The 25,137-nt window shown below is 29.0% G+C and overlaps 1 protein-coding gene across 1 annotated transcript in view; it reads left to right on the top strand.

Annotated features, from left to right (window-relative positions):
- Positions 1 to 8,618: 8,618 nt before the first annotated feature.
- LOC135132757 (uncharacterized) overlaps positions 8,619 to 25,137 on the top strand; it is a 47,096-nt gene continuing 30,577 nt past the window's right edge. The window contains exon 1 of the mRNA XM_064060953.1: positions 8,619 to 8,724. The gene's annotated coding sequence lies outside the window, so the exon portion shown is untranslated. The remainder of the gene's footprint in view (positions 8,725 to 25,137) is intronic.

Raw genomic sequence — 25,137 nt, 5'->3', positions numbered from 1 at the left:
ATAGCAACGTTTTAAAGTAATATAAGAGAACCTTAATCCCTTCATCTGCCACTTTAAGCGTAAGCTCGAGTCCATCGGGCGACTCGCTAGTTTTATGATTTCTCGACGTTTCATGACCCCTAGAATAGGAAACATAGGTCTCTCCTTTTCGTCTGCCCTCAGCCGTCTGTCCGCGTTTGTCTCGTTATTTATTATACACATAATCTTCTAAACTACCGGACGAATTGTTGTACAATTTTGTATGTATATTAGGAATATCGTGTAGTTTATTAATCCGTTTGTAAAAAAAATCAAAACTGAATGATGCTTTGGTATCGTGCAAACATGGTAAATTGTTATTATTCAAAATATATTTGTTATTCCCCCCAAAAAACTGACGACGTCATCTCAAAATTTCGCCAATAAATCCTACCTAAAATGTTGCTTATACAGGGTGACTCAAAAAATTAATGAATGAGTCAATTTATTTCATTCATCAAATTTCGCAGAATCTCGGAGGCTTATGGTGATTCTATTTTTAGAAGTTGTTGAAAGAATCCCGAAGCTCCCTGGTGATTTATTTTTGAAATAAACTGAAAGAATTTCAAGGGTTCTTGGTTTTCTATTTTTAGAAGAAGTTGATAGAATCGCGGGGACTCCTGCTGTTTTATTTTTGGAAAAATTTGAAAGAATCTTGGGAGACCCTGGTGTTCTTCTCGGGGGTTTCTGGTGATTCTATTTTTAGAAATTGTTGAAAGAATCCCGAAGCTCCCTGGTGTTTTATTTTTGAAATAAACTGAAAGAATCTCAAGGGTTCTTGGTCTTCTATTTTTAGAAGAAGTTGATAGAATCTCGGGGGCTCCTGCTGTTTTATTTTTGGAAAAATTTGGAAGAATCTTGGGAGACTCTAGTGCTCTAATTTTGAAATAATTTTAAAGAATCAAATGGTTTTTTGTTTTCTTATACATATTTGAAAGAGTTTTATCGAAACTCGGAAGCCCCCGATTGGCTCTATTTATGGAAGAATTTGAAAAAATCTCGGGGGCTCCTGGTATTCCTATTTTTAGAAGTTGTTGAAAGAATCCCGAAGCTCCCTGGTGTTTTATTTTTGAAATAAACTGAAAGAGTCCAAGGGTTCTTGGTCTTCTATTTTTTAAAAGAAGTTGATAGAATCTCGCGGGCTCCTGCTGTTTTATTTTTGGAAAAATTTGAAAGAATCTTGGAAGACCCTGGTGTCCTAAGTTTGAAATAATTTTAAAGAATTACAGGGTTTTTTATTTTCTTATACATATTTGAAAGAGTTTTATCGAAACTCGGAAGCCCCTGATTGGCTCTATTTATGGAAGAATTTGAAAGAATCTTGGACGTTCCTGGTCTTATGTTTATAGAAGAATTGAAAAGAAGAGCTCCTGTTGTTTTATTTTTTAAAGAATTTTACAGATTTTTAGGAGATTCTGGTGTTTCATCTATTTTTACAAGATGTTGAACAAATCTGAAGTTTTGCTACTGAAATATTTTGAAAGAATCTCGAGAGTCCTTGGTGTTCTATTTTTATAAGAAGTCGTTAGAAACTCACGGGCTCTTGTTTTTTTTTGGAAAAATTTGGAAGAATCTTAGGGGTTATTGATTTTTTACATTTGAAAGAGTTTTATTGAATTTAGGGAGCCCTTTGCGTCTCTATTTATAGCAGAATTTGAAAGAATCTTGAGAGCTCCTGTGTTGTATTTATAGAAGACTTTGAAAGAATCTCGAGGGCTCTTGGTGTTATATTTATAAAAGAATGTGAAAGAATGACGAGGGGCCGTGTTGTTTCATTTTTTAAAGAATTTTAAAGGAGAACCCTGGTCTTCTATTTTTAGAAGATTTTTTTTCAATTTTTAGGAGCTTCTGTTGTTTCATTCAAAATTTGGCAGAATGTCGGGGGCTTCTAGTGGTTCTGTTTTTAGAAAATGTTGAAGGAATCTCGGGGTCCCTGAAGTTTTGTTATTGGAATATTTTGAAAGAATCTCGAGGGTTATTGTTGTTCAATTTTTATAAGAAGTTAATAGGATCTCGCGGGCTCTTGTTGTTTTTTTTAGAAAAATGTGAAAGAATCTCGAGGAGCCCTGGTGTTGTATTTTTAGTAGAATTTGAAAGAATCTCAGGGGTTCTTGGTTTTTTACATTTGAAAGAGTTCTATCGAATTTCGGGGGGCCTTGGTGTATCTATTTATAGCAGATTTTGAAAGAATCTTGGTATTATTTTTATAGAAGAATTTGAAAGAATGACAAGGGGCCGTGTAGTTTTATTTTTTAAAGAAAAAAAATCTTCTATTTTTAGAAGAATTTTAAAATTTTTAGGAGATTCCGTTGTATCATTTTCAGAAGAATTTGGCAGAATCTCGGGGATTTCTAGTGGTTCTGTTTTTAGAAGATGTTTAAGAAATCTCGGGGGTCCCTGAAGTTTGGTTATTGAAATATTTTGAAAGTATCTCGATGGTTCTTGGTTTGTTACATTTGAAAGAGTTCTATTGAATTTCGGGTGCCCTTGGTGTATCTATTTATAGCAGAATTTGGAAGAATCCCAAGGGCTTCTGGTGTTTTATTTGTAAAAGAATTTAAAAGAATGACACGGGCTCCTATAATTTTAGTTTTGAAAGAATTTTAAATAATCTTACAGGACCCTGGTGTGTTATTTTTAAAAGAACTTTTGAGATTTTTACGAGATTCTGGTGTTTCATTTCCAGAAGAATTCCCCAGAATCTCTAGGGCTTCTAGTGGTTCTATTTTTAGAAGATGTTGAAAGAATCCAGAAACTCCCTATTGTTTTATTTTTGAAATAAAGTGAAAGTATCTCAAGTGTCCTTGCTCTTCTATTTTTAGAAGAAGTTGATATCATCTCGGAGCTCTTGTTGTTTTCTTTTTGGAAAAATTTGAAAGAATCTCGGGGGATTTTGGTTTTTTATATTTGAAAGAGTTTTATTGAATTTACAGGGCTTTTAGTGGATTTATTTATAGCAGAATTTGAATGAGTCTCAGAGGTTATTGGTTTTTTATATGTGAAAGAGTTTTATCGAATTTCGGTGACCCTTGGTGGATCGATTTCTAGCAGACTTTGAAAGAATCTCGAGGGCTCCTGGTGTTATATTTATCGAAAAATTTGAAAGAACGACAAGAGGCCGTGTTGTTTTATTTTAAAAAAATTTTAAAGAATCTTGGAGGACCCTGATCTTCTAATTTTAGGAGAATTTTTAAAATTTTAAGGAGATTCTGTTATTTCATTTTCAGAAGAATTTGGTAGAATCTCGGGGGCTTCTAGTGGTTCTATTTTTTGAAGAAATTGAAGGAATCACGGGCGTTACTGAACTTTTATTTTTGAAATAATTTGAAAGAATGTCGAGGGTCCTTGGTATTCTATTTTTAGAAGAAGTTGTTAGGATCTCGCGGCCTTTTGTTCTTTTCTTTTTGGAAAAATTTGAAAGAATCTCAGAACTTCTTGGTTTTTTTACATTTCAAAGAGTTCTATCGAATTTCGGGGCCCTTGGTGTATCTATTTATAGCAGGATTTGAAAGAATTTTGAGGGCTTCTAGTGTTTTATTTATATAAGAGTTTAAAAGAATGACAGGGCTCCTATAATTTTATTTTTTAAAGAATTTTAAAGAATCTTATGGGACTCTGGTGTTTTATTTTTAGAAGATTTTTTAAGATTTTTAGGAGGCTGTGGTGTTTCATTTTTAGGAGAAATTGACAGAATCTCATGGGCTCCTAGTGTTCTATTTTAAGAGGATGTGGAAGTTTTATTTTTATAACAATTTGAAAGAATCTCGAGAGTCCTTGGTATTCTATTTTAGAAGTAGTTGATAGAATTTCGGGGCTTGTAGTGCTTCTATTTTTAGAAGCTGTTGAAAGAATCTCGGGGCTCCCTGTTGTTTTATTTTTGGAAAAATTTGAAAGAACCTTGGGTGGGCATGGTGTTCTAATTTTGAAATAATTTTTAAGAATCTTCAAGGCCTCTGGTCGTGAATTTGAAGGAATCTCAGGGGGTCATGTTTATTATACATATTTGAAAGAGTTTTATCGAATCTCGGGGGCTCTTCGTGGCTCTGTTTATAGAAGAATTTGAAAGAATCTTAGGGGTTCTTGGTGTTGAAGAATATAAAAGAATGACAAGGCCCCTTATTTTATTTTTGTAGGGATTTTAAAGAACCTTGGAGGTTTTTAGGGGGTTCTGGTGTTTCATTTTCAGAAGAATTTGGCAAAATCTCGCAGCTTCTAATGGTTCTATTTTTGAAAGAAGTTGAAGGAATCTGAAGTTTTATTTTTGAAATAATTTGAAAGAATCTCGATGGTTCTTGGTGTTCTATTTTTAGAAGTAGTTGATAGAATCTCGGGAGTTTTTAGTGGTTCTATTTTTAGAAGATTTTGAAAAAATCTCGGGAGGCTTTGTTCCAAATTGAAATAATTTTTAAGTATTTCCGGGGCGCTTGGTTTTGTATTTTTAGTAGAATTTGAAAGAATTTCAGAAGCTCGTAGGGTTATATTTATAGAAGAATATAAAAGAATGACAAGGACTCCGGTTGTTTTATTTTTGAAAGAATTTTAAAGAATCTTGGAAGACCCTGGTGTTTTATTTTTAGAAGAATTTTTGAGATTTTAGGAGATTCTGCTGTTTCATTTTCAGAAGAATTTGGCAAAATCTCAGGGGCTTCTAGTGGATCTATTTTTAGAAGAAGTTGAAGGAATCACAGGTGTTACTGAAGTTTCATTTTTGAAATAATTTCAAAGAATGTCGATTCTATATTTAGAAGAAGTTGGTAGAATCTCGGTGGTGTTTAGTGGTTCTATTTTCAGAAGATGTTGAAAAAATCTTGGAGGACCCTGTTGTTTTATTTTTACAACAATTTTTGAGATTTTAGGAGATTCTGCTGTTTCATTTTCAGAAGAATTTCGCAGAATCTCGGGAGCTTCTAGTGGATCTGTTTTTAGAAGAAGTTGAAGGAATCACGTGTGTTACTGAAGTTTTATTTTTGAAATAATTTGAAAGAATGTCGAGGGTTCTTGGTATTCTATTTTTAGAAGAAGTTGGTAGAATCTCGGGGGTGTTTATTGGTTCTATTTTCAGAAGATGTTGAAAGAATCTTGGAGGACCCTGTTGTTTTATTTTTACAAGAATTTTTGAGATTTTAGGAGATTCTGCTGTTTCATTTTCAGAAGAATTTGGCAGAATCTCGGGGGCTTCTAGTGGATCTATTTTTAGAAGAAGTTGAAGGAATCACGGGTGTTACTGAAGTTTTATTTTTGAAATAATTTGAAAGAATGTCGAGGGTCCTTGGTATTCTATTTTTAGAAGAAGTTGGTAGAATCTCGGGGGTGTTTAGTGGTTCTATTTTCAGAAGATTTTGAAAGAATCTTGGAGGACCCTGTTGTTTTATTTTTACAAGAATTTTTGAGATTTTAGGAGATTCTGCTGTTTCATTTTCAGAAGAATTTGGTAGAATCTCGGGACTTCTAGTGGATCTATTTTTAGAAGAAGTTGAAGGAATCGCGAGTGTTACTGAAATTTTATTTTTGAAATAATTTGAAAGAATGTCGAGGGTCCTTGGTATTCTATTTTTAGAAGAATTTGGTAGAATCTCGGGGGTGTTTAGTGGTTCTATTTTCAGAAGATGTTGAAAGAATCTTGGAGGACCCTGTTGTTTTATTTTTACAAGAATTTTTGAGATTTTAGGAGATTCTGCTGTTTCATTTTCAGAAGAATTTGGCAGAATCTCGGGGGCTTCTAGTGGATCTATTTTTAGAAGAAGTTGAAGGAATCACGGGTGTTACTGAAGTTTTATTTTTGAAATAATTTGAAAGAATGTCGAGGGTCCTTGGTATTCTATTTTTAGAAGAAGTTGGTAGAATCTCGGGGGTGTTTAGTGGTTCTATTTTCAGAAGATTTTGAAAGAATCTTGGAGGACCCTGTTGTTTTATTTTTACAAGAATTTTTGAGATTTTAGGAGATTCTGCTGTTTCATTTTCAGAAGAATTTGGTAGAATCTCGGGACTTCTAGTGGATCTATTTTTAGAAGAAGTTGAAGGAATCGCGAGTGTTACTGAAATTTTATTTTTGAAATAATTTGAAAGAATGTCGCGGGTCCTTGGTATTCTATTTTTAGAAGAATTTGGTAGAATCTCGGGGGTGTTTAGTGGTTCTATTTTCAGAAGATGTTGAAAGAATCTTGGAGGACCCTGTTGTTTTATTTTTGCAACAATTTTTGAGATTTTAGGAGATTCTGCTGTTTCATTTTCAGAAGAATTTGGCAGAATCTCGGGGGCTTCTAGTGGATCTATTTTTAGAAGAAGTTGAAGGAATCACGGGTGTTACTGAAATTTTATTTTTGAAATAATTTAAAAGAATGTCGAGGGTCCTTGGTATTCTATTTTTAGAAGAAGTTGGTAGAATCTCGGGGGTGTTTAGTGGTTCTATTTTCAGAAGATATTGAAAGAATCTTGGAGGACCCTGTTGTTTTATTTTTACAAGAATTTTTGAGATTTTAGGAGATTCTGCTGTTTCATTTTCAGAAGAATTTGGCAGAATCTCGGGGGCTTTTAGTGGATCTATTTTTAGAAGAAGTTGAAGGAATCACGGGTGTTACTGAAGTTTTATTTTTGAAATAATTTGAAAGAATGTCGAGGGTCCTTGGTATTCTATTCTTAGAAGAAGTTGGTAGAATCTCGGGGGTGTTTAGTGGTTCTATTTTCAGAAGATGTTGAAAGAATCTCGGGGCTCCCGGTTGTTTTATTTTTGGAAAAATGTTGAAGAATCTTGGAGGACCCTGGTGTTTTATTTTTAGAAGAATTTTTGAGATTTTTAGGATTTTCTGGTGTCTCCTTTTCAGAAGAATTTGGCAGAATCTCGCGGGTTTCTAGTGGTTCTATTTTCAGAAGAAGTTGATACAATCTGGTGAGCTCCTGTAGTTTTATTTTTGGAAAAATTTGTAAATATTTGGGGTGGGGGGAGACTGGTGTTTTCATTTTGGAATAGTTTTTAAGAATCTTCAGAGCCCCTGGTGTTATATTTTTAATAGAATTTGAAAAAATCTAGAGGGTTCCTGGTGTTATATTTATAGAAGAATTTAAAAGAATGACAAGGGCGCCTTTTTTTATTTTTGAAAGAATTTTAAAGAATCTTGGAGGACCCTGGTGTTTTATTTTTAGAAGAATTTTTGCGATTTTTAGCTGATTCTGATGTTTCATTTTCAGAAGAATTTGGCAGACTCTCGGGGGCTTCTAGTATTTACATTTTCTGAAGAATTTGATAGAATCTCGGGGGTCCTGTACTTTTATTTTGAAAAATTTGGAAGAATTTCGGGAAGGGGCTGGTGTTCTAATTTTAAAATATTTTTTAAGAATCTTCGGGGCCCTTAGTGTTGTATTTTCAGTAGAATTTGAAATGATCTCAGGACTTCGTGTTTTTTTTTATTTGAAAGGGTTTTATAGAACCTCGGGGGCCCCTAGTGGCTCGATTTATAGAAGCATTTGAAAGAATCTCGACAGCTCTTAGTGTTATATTTATTGAAGGACTTGAAGGAATGACACGGGTCCCTGTTGTTTTATTTTTAAAAGAATTTAAAAAAACCTGGATGGACTCTGGTGTTCTATTTTAATAAACTTTGCCATTTTTGGTAAAATTTTACTACTTAATTATAGTGAATGCTATATAAACTATAATTATCAAATAAGAGAATTATCTACTTTTTAATTTTTCTTTTCATCACTCTTGTTTATTTTAACTTGGAGATAGGTAGATTTAAGTGACAAGAAAACTATTAATTTGTCAATTTATCGTAATCATTTGGGTGTTTGGTTTTATGTTATCAGCAAGATATTGTGAAATTAGTTGAAAGGAGATAATAGATGTATAATTTCTTTGAATTTCGCATATAAAGAACACATTGACTGAAATTATGCAGTTCATTTCCATTGTTAATGAAGACCTTTATTGTGTAAATTTTAAAATCCGCTCTTATTTTAATCAAAGCAAAATAAGAAAATAAAGTTATACTTGTTGGTGTTTTTTTACGATTGTGAATTGCGCCACTAGTGTTAATATAATTCGGTTACAACCTAACCGCAAGCCATAAAATATGTCAGCACCGTAGCCTCCATAATCAGCCCTGAAAGCCCGTCACATCCAATCGCCTCCCGAATAAATGCAAAAACCAAGAAAGCTTTATTTTAACTCCACCTTACTACACGTATCGAATTAGCGCCCCTTTTAAAATCCCCCACGACATTCTAATTAACTGCATTAGCACCTGACCCGGTAAAACTCACCCCCGAAGAGACCACCCCCAGAAGCTCTTGTCAGCAAATTAGATTACCCAGTAAGAGAGCCCCTCACTAATAATCTATGCGTCGAACTATTCTCATCATTCAATAATTAATCACCTAATTCAAATAACGCGCCCGGGCCCAGCTTGCACAAACCTGTGTCAAGTTTACACAACTCAACTATCCCTTTGTCCAATTAACAGAAAGCGGTGATTTCGTTTCGACGTGAAACACGAAACTCGCGTCGTGCGATAATGAAACACAAGAACTTGAAACATTTTAATCTGTTGCTTTCTATTGATTGGTCGAGGAGCGTCCTACGTCATTTTCGTTTGGCGTATGGTTGGCGGGACGCAGAGCGCCGCGACGTTCATATAAAACTGAAATCACTTCACACTTGCCTCATTGTAGTACGTGCGTCCCATCCTCGTGGTCCTGACACCCAGCAAGGTAAGGGCGCTCTGGTTTTTTTGTTGTTAGAGCGGAGTGCGTTTTTATGAATGGAGATTAGCGTGGAAATTAGGCTCGAGTCGGTCCTGCAAAGTGGGTTCTAATGGGGCATGATTGGGTTTTTTACGGGGAAAACGATGGATGACGAAGATTGACTCATCAGAATTCTTGTTGTTTTCTTTTGATGTGAGAACTTTTTGCGGATGGCGGAGGCGCCGGGTTATTGCATTTTTTGTCTGGTGGTGTTTTTCGATGGGGATTTGAGGCGTCATCTTTGAAGCGCAAATTGAATTAGGGGGTAGTTTTTTGGAAGCGGCGATTTAGTTTTTGGATGTTTATTAGAAAATTTTGGGAGGGATGGAATTTATGTGAAGCGGTTTTCGAAATTTATAGCTTATAAATAAATTTAGGTTGATGCTTTTGGAACGTTATTTTATGTGTTACTTTTATATTTATGGCAATATTTAATAATCCAATATAGTAATAATTTGTTTTTGAAATTTATTCTAAATACGTGTCGCATTTATCATTTAGTACATTTTTAAACGCCGGAAAAAAATGCTATTAAGTGCAGCGTTGAGATACAAAAACTATAATAATTAATTAATATACATGTAAGTTTTAATATATTATGTAAAATTTTAAACAGTGTTTTTCTAAATATGATCGATTTATCTCTATTCATTTACTGCAGTGAAAAGAACTCAATTAAGTCGCACGTCATAAAAAAGTTACGCAGAGTAATAGCAAATTGTGTGTTTAGATATTGCCGTATTTGTTTTTCGAAGCTTTCTGTTATTTCAAATTTTTAAATCATAATACTACATAGTCGTCTCATAACTGCATTGTCCTCTTCTTTTCCTTCACTATTATTTCTGAAAAATTAAACTCTCGTTGGATTTAAAACACTTTCACACTCCTGTATGATTCTTTACTTCTAGAGATTTACTTTAAAAATTTTGGAAATTTTATAGATTGTATAAATTTTAAAGCCACAAATATTTTATGAATTGTAAAGATTTTAGGCAACGCAAGACTTCAAAACAGTTGTAAAAATTTTTAAGATTTTCGAAATTTTATGACTTTTGGACATTTTTGGTTTAGAAATTCTATACACTTTTATCATAAAGAAAATGTATGAACTATGGACGTTTTTGCGAGATCAGACCATTAGAAAAATTATAATTTCAGAGTAGTTGTAAAAGTTCTAGAGACTTTCAAAAATGTTGAATTTTAGAGATTCTACTCGTTCTCGAATTTTACAGATTTTTACGATTCACGTGTCATAGATTTTAAAAACTTGAGAAATTTTAGGAATTTGTAAATTTTTAAGACCCTCAATACACCACAAATTGTTGAGATTTAGAATTCAGAATTTTAACCAATTTTACAAGTTTTTAAGTTTGAGAAAATTCTATAGTCATGAATTTTGGGAATTCTTGGAATATCAGACTTTTAATTTTCGGGTAGCTTTAAAGGTTATGCAAATTTTAGGAAATGTTGAATAATAAAGATCTAATCCATCCAGAATTTTACAGTTTTTAAAGATTTTCCATTTCATAGTGTATAGAAATTTGGAAATTTTCTAGAAAGTATAGAAATTTTAGAGAATTTAGAACTTGAAACAAATGTAAAAATCTTAAGATTTTGCAAATGTATGAATTTTGGACATTTTTTCAAGATCAGACGTTTAAAAAAATTATAATTTCAGAGTAATTGTAAAAGTTCTGGAGACTTTAGAAAATGTTGCATTTTGAGATTCAACTCGTTCTCGAATTTTACAGATTTTTAAGATTCACTTGTCATAGATTTTAAAAACTTGAGAAATTTTAGGAATTTGTAAATTTTTAAGATCCTCAATACACCACAAATTGTTGAGATTTACAATTCAGAATTTTAACCAATTTTACAATTTTTTAAATTTGAGAAAATTTTATAGTCATGAATTTTGGGAATTCTTGGAATATCAGACTTTTAATTTTCGGGTAGATTTAAAGGTTATGCAAATTTTAGAAAATGTTGAATAATAAAGATCTAATCCTTCTAGAATTTTACAGTTTTTAAAGATTTTCCATTACATAGTGTTTAGAAATTTGGAAATTTTCTAGAAAGTATAGAAATTTTAGAGAATTTAGAACTTGAAACAAATGTAAAAATGATAAGATTTAGGAAATGTATGAATTTTGGACGTTTTTTCAAGATCAGACGTTTAGAAAAATTATAATTTCAGAGTAATTGTAAAAGTTCTGGAGACTTTAAAAAATGTTGAATTTTAGAGATTCTACTCGTTCTCGAATTCTACAGATTTTTAAAATTCACGTGTCATAGATTTTAAAAACTTGAGAAATTTTAGGAATTTGTAAATTTTTAAGACCCTCAATACACCACAAATTGTTGAGATTTAGTATTCAGAATTTTAGCCAATTTTACAATTTTTTAAATTTAAGAAGATTTTATAGTCTTCAATTTTGGGAATTCTTGGAATATCAGGCTTTTAATTTTCGGGTAGCTTTAAAGGTTATGCAAATTTTAGGAAATGTTGAATAATAAAGATCTAATCCTAGAATTTTACAGTTTTTAAAGATTTTCCATTTCATAGTGTTTAGAAATTTGGAAATTTTCTAAAAAGTATAGAAATTTTAGAGAATTCAGAATTTGAAACAACTGTAAAAATTTTATGATTTAGAAAATGTATGAATTTTGGACATTTATCAAGATCAGACGTTTAAAAAAATTATAATTTCAGAGTAATTGTAAAAGTTCTGGAGACTTTAGAAAATGTTGCATTTTGGGATTCAACTCGTTCTCGAATTTTACAGATTTTTAAGATTCACGTGTCATACATTTAAAAACTTGAGAAATTTTAGGAATTTGTAAATTTTTAAGACCCTCAATACACCACAAATTGTTGAGATTTAGAATTCAGAATTTTAACCAATTTTACAAGTTTTTAAGTTTGAGAAAATTTTATAGTCATGAATTTTGGGAATTCTTGGAATATCAGACATAATTTTCGGGTAGCTTTAAAGGTTATGCAAATTTTAGGAAATGTTGAATAATAAAGATCTAATCCTTCTAGAATTTTACAGTTTTTAAATATTTTCCATTTCATAGTGTTCAGAAATTTTGAAGTTTTCTAGAAAGTATAGAAATTTTAGAGAATTTAGAACTTGAAACAAATGTAAAAATGTTAAGATTTAGGAAATGTATGAATTTTGGACATTTTTCAAGATCAGACGTTTAAAAAAATTATAATTTCAGAGTAATTGTAAAAGTTCTGGAGACTTTAGAAATTGTTGAATTTTAGAGATTCTGCTCGTTCTCGAATTTTACAGGTTTTTAAGATTCACGTGTCATAGATTTTAAAAACTTGAGAAATTTTAGGAATTTGTAAATTTTTAAGACTCTCAATACACCACAAATTGTTGAGATTTAGAATTCAGAATTTTAACCAATTAAAATTGTAAGTTTGAAAAAATTTTATAGTCATGAATTTTGGGAATTCTTGGAAAATCAAACTTTTATTTTTCGGGTAGCTTTAAAGGTTATGCAAATTTTAGGAAATGTTGAATAATAAAGATCTAATCCTTCTAGAATTTTACAGTTTTTAAATATTTTCCATTTCATAGTGTTTAGAAATTTTGAAGTTTTCTAGAAAGTATAGAAATTTTAGAGAATTTAGAACTTGAAACAAATGTAAAAATGTTAAGATTTAGGAAATGTATGAATTTTGGACATTTTTTCAATATCCGACGTTTAAAAAAATTATAATTTCAGAGTAATTATAAAAGTTCTGGAGACTTTAGAAAATGTTGCATTTTGAGATTCAACTCGTTCTCGAATTTTACAGATTTTTAAGATTCACTTGTCATAGATTTTAAAAACTTGAGAAATTTTAGGAATTTGTAAATTTTTAAGACCCTCAATACATCACAAATTGTTGAGATTTAGAATTCAGAATTTTAACCAATTTTACAATTTTTTAAGTTTGAGAAAATTTTGTAGTCATGAATTTTGGGAATTCTCGGAATATCAGACTTTTAATTTTCGGGTAGCTTTAAAGGTTATGCAAATTTTAGGAGATGTTGAATAATAAAGATCTAATCCTTCTAGAATTTTACAGTTTTTAAAGATTTTCCATTTCATAGTGTTTAGAAATTTGTAAATTTTCTAGAAAGTATAGAAATTTTAGAGAATTTAGAACTTGAAACAAATGTAAAAATGTTAAGATTTAGGAAATGCATGAATTTTGGACATCTTGCAAGATCTGACGGTTAGAAAAATTATAATTTCAGAGTAGGTAGTTGTAAAAGTTCTGGAGACTTTAGAAAATGTTAAATTTTAGAGATTCTATTCATTCTAGAATTTTACAGATTTTTAGGAAAAATTTGGGAAATTTTATGGATTTTGTAAACTTTTCAGACCCTAAATTTTCCATAAACTGTAGAGGTTTTAGAGAATTCAGAATTTTATTGAAAACATTTTATAATTATAAATTTTCGAAATTCTTGGAAAATCAACCTCTTTAATGTTCGAGTAACTTTAAAGTTTGTGCAGATTTTAGGAAATGTTAAATAATTAAGAATCTAATCCTTCTAGAATTTTACAGTTTTTAAAGATTTTCCATTTCATAGTATTTAGAAATTTGGGAAGTTTTATAGATTGTGCAGATAATAAAGATTCTAAAAATTCTAGAAAGTGTAGAAATTTTAGAGAATTGAGAATTTGAAACAATTGTAAAATTCTTAAGATTTAGGAAATGTTGAAGTCTAGAGATTCTAGTCAGTGTAGAATTTTACAGATTTTTAAGATTTACGTGTCATAGATTTTAAAAATTTGGGAAATTTTATAGGTTTTTAAAATTTTTAAGACTCTAAGACTTTCCATAAATTGTTGAGATCTTAGAGAATTTAGATTTTGAAGCAATTTTTCAACTTTTTACAATTGAGGAAATTTTATGGTCATGAATTTTGGACATTCTTGAAATAACAGACCTTTAATTTTCGAGGAGCTTTAAAGGTTCTGGAGATTTTAGGAAATGTTGAACATTATAGAATTTTACAGTTTTCAATTTTTTTTTTATTAATAGATTGCGTACCTAAATAATGAAGATCTTGAAAATTCTATAAAGTGTAGAAATTTTAATATTTAGGAAATTTAATGAAATTTGGACATTTCTGACGTACAGAAAATCTATAATTTTGGAGATGTCATGGATTTAAAAAAATTAGAAATTTTATCGATTGTGTAAATTTTTAGAGCCTAAATGGAATAAAAATTGTAGAAAATTTTAGAACTGTAAACAGCTTAGGCATTTTTAAAATTAGGAAATTTTAGATTTTTTGCAATATACCAATTTTTTTTATAATTTTACAGTTTTGAAGATTTTACACATCATATATTTTAAAAATTTGGAAACTTTATAGACTGTGTAAATTTTAAAGACTAATTAATATTTTATGAATTGTAAAAATTCTACCGAATTTGGAATTCAGACGTTTAGACATTTAAAAATTCACGTGTTCCCAGAAGAAGAAGAATTTATACTTTGGAACATGCCACAAATTTGTAATTTAACTCTGAAACTACAAAAAAATCCTGCAAACGTTTTACAGTTATCATAAACATGGTAAATTTTTAATCAAAATATAACCGTTTGTCCCATATTTCTAATCGCTGATGGATTTCTAGCAATCCATGAAAAAGCTTTTTGATGAAAAGACCGACGCTTGAACGCGATTGACTCATTGGAATTCTCGTTGTTTTATTTTCGTGTGATAGCTTTAGATTTTTTTAAGGCGGATGCGCCGGGTTATTGTATTTTTTGTTCGTTGTTGTTTTTTGATTACTTTTTAAGCGTCTTCTTTGTAGTATAAAAACAATTCGAATTTAGTTTTTTCTTAAAGTGATGTTTCACTTCTTAAACGTTTAAGGCAATTTTTTTAATATTCTCGAGAAGATTGACTCGTGTACCATCTTACGAAATTTGTAATTTTTTTCCTCGTCATAATATAATTTCTTTGTTGATGGTGAAATTACTTACAGGTTTTTTAATAATGAAATTGTTGCATTGATTTGTTCGTGGGATTTTTTTTCTATTGTTAAATTTGGGGGAAATTTCAAAAATGCGCTTTTTTTGTCAGTTTAATTTCGTGTTATTTGTTAAAAAAAATAACACGTGTAATTGGGGTCTACATAAAAAAATTATTAATTAAATTCCGGAGTGGGAAAGGTCATGTTTGAAATATGAATGATTTACTTTTTAAATTTAGCAATTATGACAAAGCAATTTTGTTATCAAATATCCGAAAATAGTAGAATATTTGTTAATTATATTTTATAACAATAGTCTGAATTCCGATATATGGTAATTTACATTTATTGCATTAACGTGCGCTTAGATTACGCATTTTATCAAAATTGTTTGTACTGATTGCTGTTTCAGGGAATTACAATAATTGCAAAAAATAAAAGCTTACTCTTGTTACAACTCGTAAACAAACATAAACCATTTGGTCACATTTAAGCCACTTACTCAGAAACAATTCAAATAAATTATTTCAGTCAATTTAATTTTACTAAACTGTACAGTAACAGTCTGTGCAGCTACGAAAAATAAAACATGAAGCGCTCCAGTCATATTTTACTTTTATTGTAAGAACCACCCGGAGATCTTCTTAATAAAACATTTTTTATTCCTTGCAGTAAAAAATTTACAGTTAAGATTAACATTACTTTGTAACGTTTATTTATAAAGATACACGTTTCACATTTTATTTGTCTTTTATGACCCTTTTAGACACTATAATGCTCATTTTTATGTGATTTTTTATCAAAAAAAAAAAATTCATTCAGTCGCTTGCATTCAATATCGAGCTGAAACATCTTTGATTAAACTTGAAGACGATTCATAATTAATTCAAAATTTCCATTTGAGACGGCATCGCCATCCGTACAAAAACACAAGGACCAAGTGCATATTTTAATTTTAAAATTTTTTCTACAAACATTCGAGAATACGCATTCCCGATATTCAAAAATAAAAATAACGCACACCGACTTCGCTCAATTTTCGGCTTGCTGATTGAAATCGCGAACTCCAGGTACGAAAATATTGGTTTATTGTAGCCATTGAATTTTAATTTCCCGCTAGGAAATTGCGGTTTTCTTTCCGGGTTGGTGAGTCCAGGAATCGTTTTGCCTTTTAATTCGTACAACAAACGCTTTACCGCTAGAACGTGTCTAGTCCTTCACAAAGCCCCAAGCGGATTATTTCGGGTTTTGTTTTATTTATTTAAGTTTCGCTTTAGTGCCTTTTCTAGTTGAAATTTATGCCCGCGCTACGCTACATTTTGTCGAGTTAAATAAACATAATATTTATATTCGCTATTCGTTTTTTGTTTTGTTCGTGGCTGCTCCCGGGAACTGAGTAATTCTACACAAACATACTTTTAATGGCGCCTTATCCGGATTTTTCGACGGTTTGATCGGAACCCTCGAGTGAATAGGCGTTCTTTGGGCGCGTATTTCGGCTAATCTTATTTGGGGAGTGTCTGTTTTTAAGAAAAACGGTGTCGGTTTGTAAACGGTTTTTCGCGGGACGGCCGACTAAGACATAATTGCGTGCGAATTTAATGCGAAATTACGGACTTGTTGCTGGCAGGTTTCATTTTGCGAAAGTAATTAATTTGGATTGTTAATTGGGAGAAGGAAAGATTGTGTTTGATGGTTGGTATCGGGGCGATGTTGATGCATGGATTTTGTAATGTGTCGAAATGAGAAAAGTTTTAATCGGGAATATATCGTGTGTTTGCTTATAAATAGTTTGCGTTGAATTAGGCGAAGTTAGATTACGAACGTAGGTGCGCTGGGAAATATGCGATAAATTTGTTTTCTTAAAAAAAAAATACAAAATATATGGAATAATGTTGAGGTCAAGGAATCAATTTTAAAAGTTTGTGTAAACTAGTAGTTTAAAAACTGTCTCGACTAAATATTGTAGTACTTAAAAATTGACTTGAAAATTTCCTGCGCTCTAGCAAGTTATTAAATTACGTTATATATTTTTCGAATTTCAGATTAATGTAAAATTATTAGTTCCGAGCGATTTCTAGAGATATCAATAAAATGAATTATGGAAATCAACAGAAAAATATTGATTGATGATGATAAAATTTGTTATTAGTATTATTGTTAGGATAGTTCACCATCTCTTTAATTTATAGAGCTTACACCATCTTTGAAATTTACAAATCTTTTAAAAGTTTAGGCTCTAGGAACATAAACTTCTCTGTTATTTCCAGAAGGCTGAATTTCATAGAATTACTGTCTGAAGGTCCAAAATGTTTAGAATGTAGACAGGTTTTAAATAATTTATAGGTATACTGAATCTGTGAATTTAAAGTTTCTGAAAATTCAAAAATTTCGAAAATTCATTTTTATAATCTTTGAATTTCCTGGAATTTCAAAAATTCGTACAATCCGAAAAATCTCTAAGATCGCTAAGATCTCCAAAATCTGTAAAACTATCAAATACATATATTTGAATTATAATTTATAAAATTTTTACATCTTTCAAATGCATATTATTTAATTCAAAAATTTTTAAATCATCCAAAAACCTAATATTTTTATAGGTTCAATAATTTTCAGATTAATGTCAAATATCTCAAATTTCTGGAATTCTTAAATGCAAAAACTGCTTAAATAACTGAGATCTCTCAAACTTGCAAATTCTGACAGACTCTGGAATTCCTAGAAACATTTTCTGAAAGCTTTAAATCTTTGCATACCCAAAGATCTCTAGGTTCTCTAAAATCTCCAAAATATATAAAATTCCATCTAGAATCTGTAGATTTTCCAAAGTATTTAAAATTTTCGAATCTGTTTGTCTTAAATTTCTAAAGTTTTGTAATCTATCAAATCTACAGCCCCTAGACTCTCCTATACGTTAAAAATTTCTAGGATCTTTAATAATCTCTAACTTTTTAAGTTTTGAAAATTTTGTATTCTAGAATTTGTAACATGTTGGAAGGTTTAAATTTTCTTAAATCTCCGCAATCCAGTAGATTCTAAGGACGCATGATTTTTTAAATGTCTAAACGTCTGAATTCAGAATTCGCTAGAATCTTTACAATCTACAAAATATTTAGTCTTTAAAATTTACACAATCTATAAAATTTAAAAAATTCTAAAATCTCAAGAGCTTTTACTACTACTCCGAATTATATTGTAAAAATAACCAAAATTTTCTAATTTTAAAAATAACTATACTAAGGTGTTTATAAATCTGAATTGCCTAAAATTTCTACGATTGTTAGCCTATTTATGCTGTTTAATATTTACAAATTCTGTAAAATTTTCCGAACTTTTTAGATCTATAACATCTATCTCTAAAATTATAGATTTTCTATACGTCATATGTTGCAAAAATGTCTAAAATTCATTAAATTTCCTAAATCGTAAATTTTGTTGCCGATGTTTTAAGTGCTGAATTCGCTAAAATCTTTACAAATCATACAATTTTTGGATCTTTATAATTTCTACAATTGAAATTTCTCAAATTTCTAAAATCCATGAAATGGAAAATCATTTTCTCAAACTAAATAAGTTTTAAATTGGTTTAAAAATCTGAATTTTTTAAAATCTCAACAACTTATAGAATAATTAGAATCTTTAAAATTTACACTACTTATAAAAATTCCCAAATTTTTAAAAACTATGACACATAAAATCTTAAAAAGCTGTAAAATTATAGAAAGACTGGAATCTCTAAAATTCAACCTTTTCTAAAATTTCAAAAATCCTTACGACTACTCTAAAATTACACATTTTTTAAACGTCCAGTATTTCAGAACTGTCCAAAAATTCATAAAATATTCTGTGATTTCTAAAACTCCTAGAATTTATAGACTATTTAAAATTTATAAAACCTGTGACAGAGAAAATGTTTGAAAAATGTAAAATTCTAGAATGATTTGATCACATGACAATGATGACAAATCTAAATTTATAGATTTTCTAAACCATCGATTTTGCAAAATTCACAAAATTTTCGTACCAAGAAATATTTTACAGCTGTTTAAAGTTCTGAATTCCCTAAAATCTTTACAGTTTTATCGAATATTTATGGCTCTACAATTTACACAATTCATAAAATTGGTATAATTCTTAAAATCTATAAAATGCAAAATCTTTAAAAGCTGTAAAATTCTAGAATAATTAGAATCTCTAAAATTTAACATTTTCTGAACTCTCCAGAACTATTACAATAATTAATCTAAAATTGGAAATGTTGCAAACGCCCGATAGTGCAAAATTTTCTGCAATTCATAAAATTTCGAATCTTTAAAATTTACACATTCTATATATTTATATGACGGAAAATCTTTAAAAGCTGTAAAATTCTAGAACAATTTTGTTCTTAAAAATTCTACATTTTAAAAAATTTCCAGAACCTCCACAACAATTCTAAATTTCTAGGTTTTCTAAACGATCGATATTGCAAAAATGCCCAAAAATTCGTGAAATTTCCAAAATTTGAAAAATTCTTACAGCTGTTTTGAATTCTTTGGCATAGTTACACTTTATACAATATTTATGGCTTTACAATTTACATATTCAGACTGGAGAATTTATAAACATTTTAAAATTTATGACATGCAAAATCTTTAAAATCTGTAAAATTCTAGGATAATTAGAATCCCCGAAATTAAACATTTTCTAAAATCCCGAAAACCTTGACAACTAATACAAAATTAGAAATGTTTCAAACGTGCCATATTGGAAAAATGTCCAAAATTCTTGAAATTCGGGTCTTTAAAATTTACACAATCTATAAAATTTCTCAAATTTCTAAAATCTATAACACAGAAAATCTCTAAGAGCTGTAAAATTCTAGCATGATTTGCTTCTTAAAAATTCTACAGTTTTTAGAATTTCCAGACCCTTCACAACAATTCTAGATTTTACAGGTTTCCTAAACGATCAATATTGCAAAAATGTTTAAAATTTATGAAATTTCCAAAACCTTTAAAAAAATTGCATCTGTTTAAAGTAGTGGGTTTGCTAAAATCTTTACAGTTTATAGAATATTTATCGCTTTGCAATTTACACAATTCATGGAAATTCCAAAATTTTTAAAATCTGTGACATGTAAATCTTTAAAAGCTGTAAAATTCTAGGATAATTAGAATCTTTGAAATTAAACATTTTCTAAAATTTCCTGAACCTTTACAATTATTCTAAAATTAAAAATGTTCTAAATGTCCGACATTGTAAAAATGTCCAAAATTCATGAAATTTCGGATGTTTAAAATTTACACGATCTATAAAATTTCCCAAATTTCTAAAATGTACGACATGGAAAATCTTTGAAAGCTGTAAAATTCTAGAATGAGTTGATTCTTAAAAATTCTACGTTTTTCAGAATCTACAGTACTTTCAAGAGCACTCTAAATTTATAAATTTTCTAAACGATCGATATCCCAAACATGTCTAAAATTCATGAAATTTCCAAAACCTGTAAAAAATGTACAGCTGTTTAAAATTGTGAATTCCCTAACATATAACACATTTATGACTTCAGAATTGACACAATTCATACAATTTTCAAAATTCTTAAACTCTCTTGCAGCTGTAAAATTCTAGAATATTTAGAACCCCTAAAATTAAACATTTTCTAAAATCTTCAGAACTATTACAATTAATCTAAAATTAGAAATGTTCTAAACGTCCGATATTGCAAACATTTCCAAAATTCACGAAATTTTGGATTTTTAAAAATCTATGAAAACTTTAAAAGCTGTAAAATTCTGGAATGATTCACAACAATTTTAAATTCATAAGTTTTCTAAACCATCGATATTGCAAAAATATTCAAAATTCATTAAATTTCCAATCTCTTTAAAAAAAAATTGCACTTGTTTAAAGTTCTAAATTCCCTACCATATCTACATTTTATAGAATATTTAGGGCTTTACAATTTACACAATCTCCAAAATTTTCAAAGTTCTAAAAATGTATTACAAGTAAAATATTTAAAAGCTGTAAAACTCCAGAATAATCAGAATCTCTAGAATTAAACATTTTTTCAAGTCTCCAGAACGTTTACAACTAGTCTAAATTAGAAATGTTCTAAAAGCTGTAAGATTCTAGAATGGTTTGATTCTTAAAAATTCTACGTCTTCTAGAAACTCCAGAACCTTCACGAGCACTCTAAATTTAAAACTTTTCTAAACGATCGAAAATGTAAAAATGTCTAAAATTCATAAAATTTCCAAAACTTTAAAAAAATGTATAGCTGTTTAAAGTTTCAAATTCCCAAAAAATCTTTAAAATTTTTAGATATTTATGGCGTTACAATTTACACAATTCATAAAATTTCCAAAAAATTTAAAATGTATGACTTGTAAAATCTTGGAACGCTGTAAAATTCTAGGATAATTAGAATCTCTGAAATTAAACATTTTATAAAATCTCCAGAACCTTTAGAACTAATCTAAAGTTACAAATGTTTTAAACATCCGACATTGCAAAAATGTTCTAAAATTCATGAAATTTCAGATCTTTAAAATTTACACAATCTATAAAATTTCCCAAATTTTTAAAATCTATGAGATGGAAAATCTTTAAAAGCTGTAAGATTCTAGAATGGTTTGATTCTTAAAAATTCTACGTCTTCTACAAACTCCAGAACTTTCACGAGCACTCTAAATTTAAAGATTTTCTAAACGATTGATAATGCAAAAATGTCTGAAATTCATAAAATTTCCAAAACTTTAAAAAAATGTATAGCTGTATAAAGTTCCAAATTCAAATCTTTAAAATTTTTAGATATTTATGGCGTTACAATTTATACAATTCATAAAATTTCCAAAAAATTTTAAATGTATGACATGTAAAATCTTGGAAAGCTGTAAAATTCTAGGCTAATTAGAATCTCTGAAATTAAACATTTTATAAAATCTCCAGAACCTTTAGAACTAATCTAAAGTTACAAATGTTTTAAACATCCGACATTGCAAAAATGTTCTAAAATTCATGAAATTTCAGATCTTTAAAATTTACGCAATCTATAAAATTTCCCAAATTTTTAAAATCTATGAGATGCAAAATCTGTAAAAGCTGTAAGATTCTAGAATGGTTTGATTCTTAAAAATTCTACGTCTTCTAGAAACTCCAGAACCTTCACGAGCGCTCTAAATTTAAAATTTTTCTAAACGATCGATAATGCAAAAATGTCTAAAATTCATAAAATTTCCAAAACTTTAAAAAAATGTATAGCTGTTTAAAGTTCCAAATTCCCAAAAAATCTTTAAAATGTTTAGATATTTATGGCGTTACAATTTAGACAATTCATAAAATTTCCAAAAAATTTAAAATGTATGACATGTAAAATCTTGAAAAGCTGTAAAATTCTAGGATAATTAGAATCTCTGAAATTAAACATTTTATAAAATCTCCAGAACCTTTAGAACTAATCTAAAATTAGAAATGTTTTAAACATCCGACATTGCAGAAATGTTCCAAAATTCATGAAATTTCAGATCTTTAAAATTCACACAATCTATAAAATTTCTCAAATTTTTAAAATCTATGAGATAGAAAACTTTAAAAGCTGTAAGATTCTAGAATGGTTTGATTCTTATAAATTCTACGTATTCTAGAAACTCCAGAATCTTCACGAGCACTCTAAATTTAAAAATTTTCTAAACGATCGACAATGCAAAAATGACTAAAATTCATAAAATTTCCAAAACTTTAAAAAAATGTATAGCTGTTTAAAGTTCCTAATTCCCAAAAAATCTTTAAAATTTTTAGATATTTATGGCGTTACAATTTACACAAAACTTAAAATGTATGACATGTAAAATCCTGAAAAGCTTTAAAATTCTAGGATAATTAGAATCTCTGAAATTAAAGAAATCTTTCAAACGTGCGATATTGCAAAAATGTCCAAAATTCTTGAAATTCGAATCTTTAAAATTTACATAATCTTTCTCCAATTTCTAAAGTCTATGACACAGAAAATTTCTAAGAGCTGTAAAATTCTAACACGAATTAATTCTTAAAAATTCTACAGTTTTTAGAATTTCCAGACCCTTTACAATAACTCTAGATTTTATAGGTTTCCTAAATGTTCGTTATTGCAAAAATGTCTAAAATTTCCAAAACCTTTAAAAAAATTGACAGCTGTTTAAAGTGGTGAATTGCTAAAATATTTATGGCTTTGCAATTTACACAATTAATAAAATTTCCAAAATTTTTAAAATCTATGACATGTAAATCTTTAAAAGCTGTAAAATTCTAGGATATGTAGAATCTCCGAAAATAAACATTTTCTAAAATCTCTAGAACCTTTCCAACTAATATAAAATTAGAAATGTTTCAAACATCCGACATTGCAAAAATGTCAAAAATTCATGAAATTTCGGATTTTTAAAATTTTTACAGTCTATAAAATTTCCCAAATGTTTAAAATCTATGTGATGGAAAACCTTTAAAAGCTGTAAAATTCTAGAATGATTTGCTTCTTAAAAATACTACGTTTTCTAGAATCTCGGAACCCTCACAAGCACTTTAAATTTACAGATTTTCTAAACAATCGATAATCCAAAAATGTTTAAAATTCATGAAATTTCCAACACTTTTAAAAAATTTATAGCTGTTTAAAGTTCTGAACTCCCTAAGATCTTTACAATTTATAGAATATTTGTGGCTTTACAATTTAAAGAATTCATAAAATTTCCAAAATTTTAAAAATCTATGACATGTAAAGAATAGTTAGAATCTCCGAAATTACACATTTTCTAAAATCTCCAGAGCCTTTACAACTAATCTAAATTTAGAAATGTTTCAAATATCTGACATTGCAAAAATGTCCAAAATTCATAAAATTTCGGATCTTTAAAATTTACAGTCCATAAAATTCCTAAAATCTGTGAGATGGAAAATCATTAAAAGCTTTAAAATTCTAGAATGATTTGATTTTGAAAAATTCTACGTTTTCTAGAATCTTCGGAACCTTCACAACACAAATCTTAAAAAGCTGTAAAATTCTAGAATAATTAGAATCTCTAAAACTAAACATTTTCTAAAATCTTGAGAACCATCACAACTAATTTAAAATTAGAAATGTTCTTAACGTCCGATATTATAAAAATGTCCAAAATTTATGAAATATAACATTTTCCAAATTACTAAAATCTATGACATCGAAAATTTTTAAAAAACTGTAAAATTCTAGAATGTTTTGATTCTTAAAAATTCTAAATTTTTTGGAATTTCCAAAACCATCACACCAACTCTTAACTCGGAGGTTTTCTAAACGATCGACATTGTAAAAATGTCCAAAATTAACAAATTTCCAAAATCTTGAAAAATTCTGCAGCTGTTTAAAGTTCTGAATTTCCTAACATTTAGGGCTTCAGAATTTACACAATTCATAAAATTTTCAAAATTCTTAAAATCTATTGCAGCTGGAAAATTCTAGAATATTTAGAATCCCTAAAACTAAACATTTTATGAAATCTTCAAAACTATTATAACTTTCTTTCTAAAATTAGAAATGTTCTAAACGTCCGATATTGCAAAAATGTCCAAAATTCATGAAATTTTGGATTCTTAAAATCTGTGAAATCTTTAAAAGCTGTAAAATTCTGGAATGATTCACAACAATTTTAAATTCATAAGTTTTCTAAACTATCGATATTGCAAAAATATTCAAAATTCATTAAATTTCCAATCTCTTTAAAAAAAAATTACACTTCTTTAAAGTTCTGAATTCCCTACCATATCTACATTTTATAGAATATTTATGGCTTTACAATTTACATAATCTACAAAATTTTCAAAGTTCTAAAAATTTATGACAAGTAAAACATTTAAAAACTATAAAAATCTAGAAAAATTAAAATCTCTAAAATTACACATTTTCAAGTCTCCAGAACCTTTACAACCATTCTAAAATTAAAATTTTCTGAACGTCCGTTACTGCAAAAAAATCATGAAATTTTCTAAATCTTAACATTTTTTTACAACTGTTTAAAGTTCTAAATATTTAGGATCATTAAGGTTTACACAGTTTATAAAATTTCCCAACTTTCTATGACATTAAAAATCTTTAAAAGCTGTAAAATTCTAGAATGATTTGATTCTCAAAAATTCTACGTTTTCTAGAACCTTCGGAACCTTCGCGACACAAATCTTAAAAAGCTGTAAAATCCTAGAATAATTATAATCTTTAAAACTAAACATTTTCTAAAATCTTGAGAACCATTACAACTAATTTAAAATCAGATGTGTTCTAAACGTCCGATACTACAAAAATGTCCAAAATTCATGAAATATCATAACATTTCCCAAATTACTAAAATCTAAGATATGGAAAATTAAAAAAAACTGTAAAATTCT

This window comes from Zophobas morio, unplaced genomic scaffold (assembly GCF_036711695.1).
Source record: "Zophobas morio isolate AGI-343-1 ecotype UQ-CSIRO unplaced genomic scaffold, CSIRO_AGI_Zmor_V1 ptg000021l, whole genome shotgun sequence".
Taxonomy (NCBI): Eukaryota; Metazoa; Arthropoda; class Insecta; order Coleoptera; family Tenebrionidae; genus Zophobas; species Zophobas morio.
The sequence above is the reverse complement of the archived record's forward strand: the minus strand, read 5'-3'. Positions and strand labels throughout refer to the sequence as shown.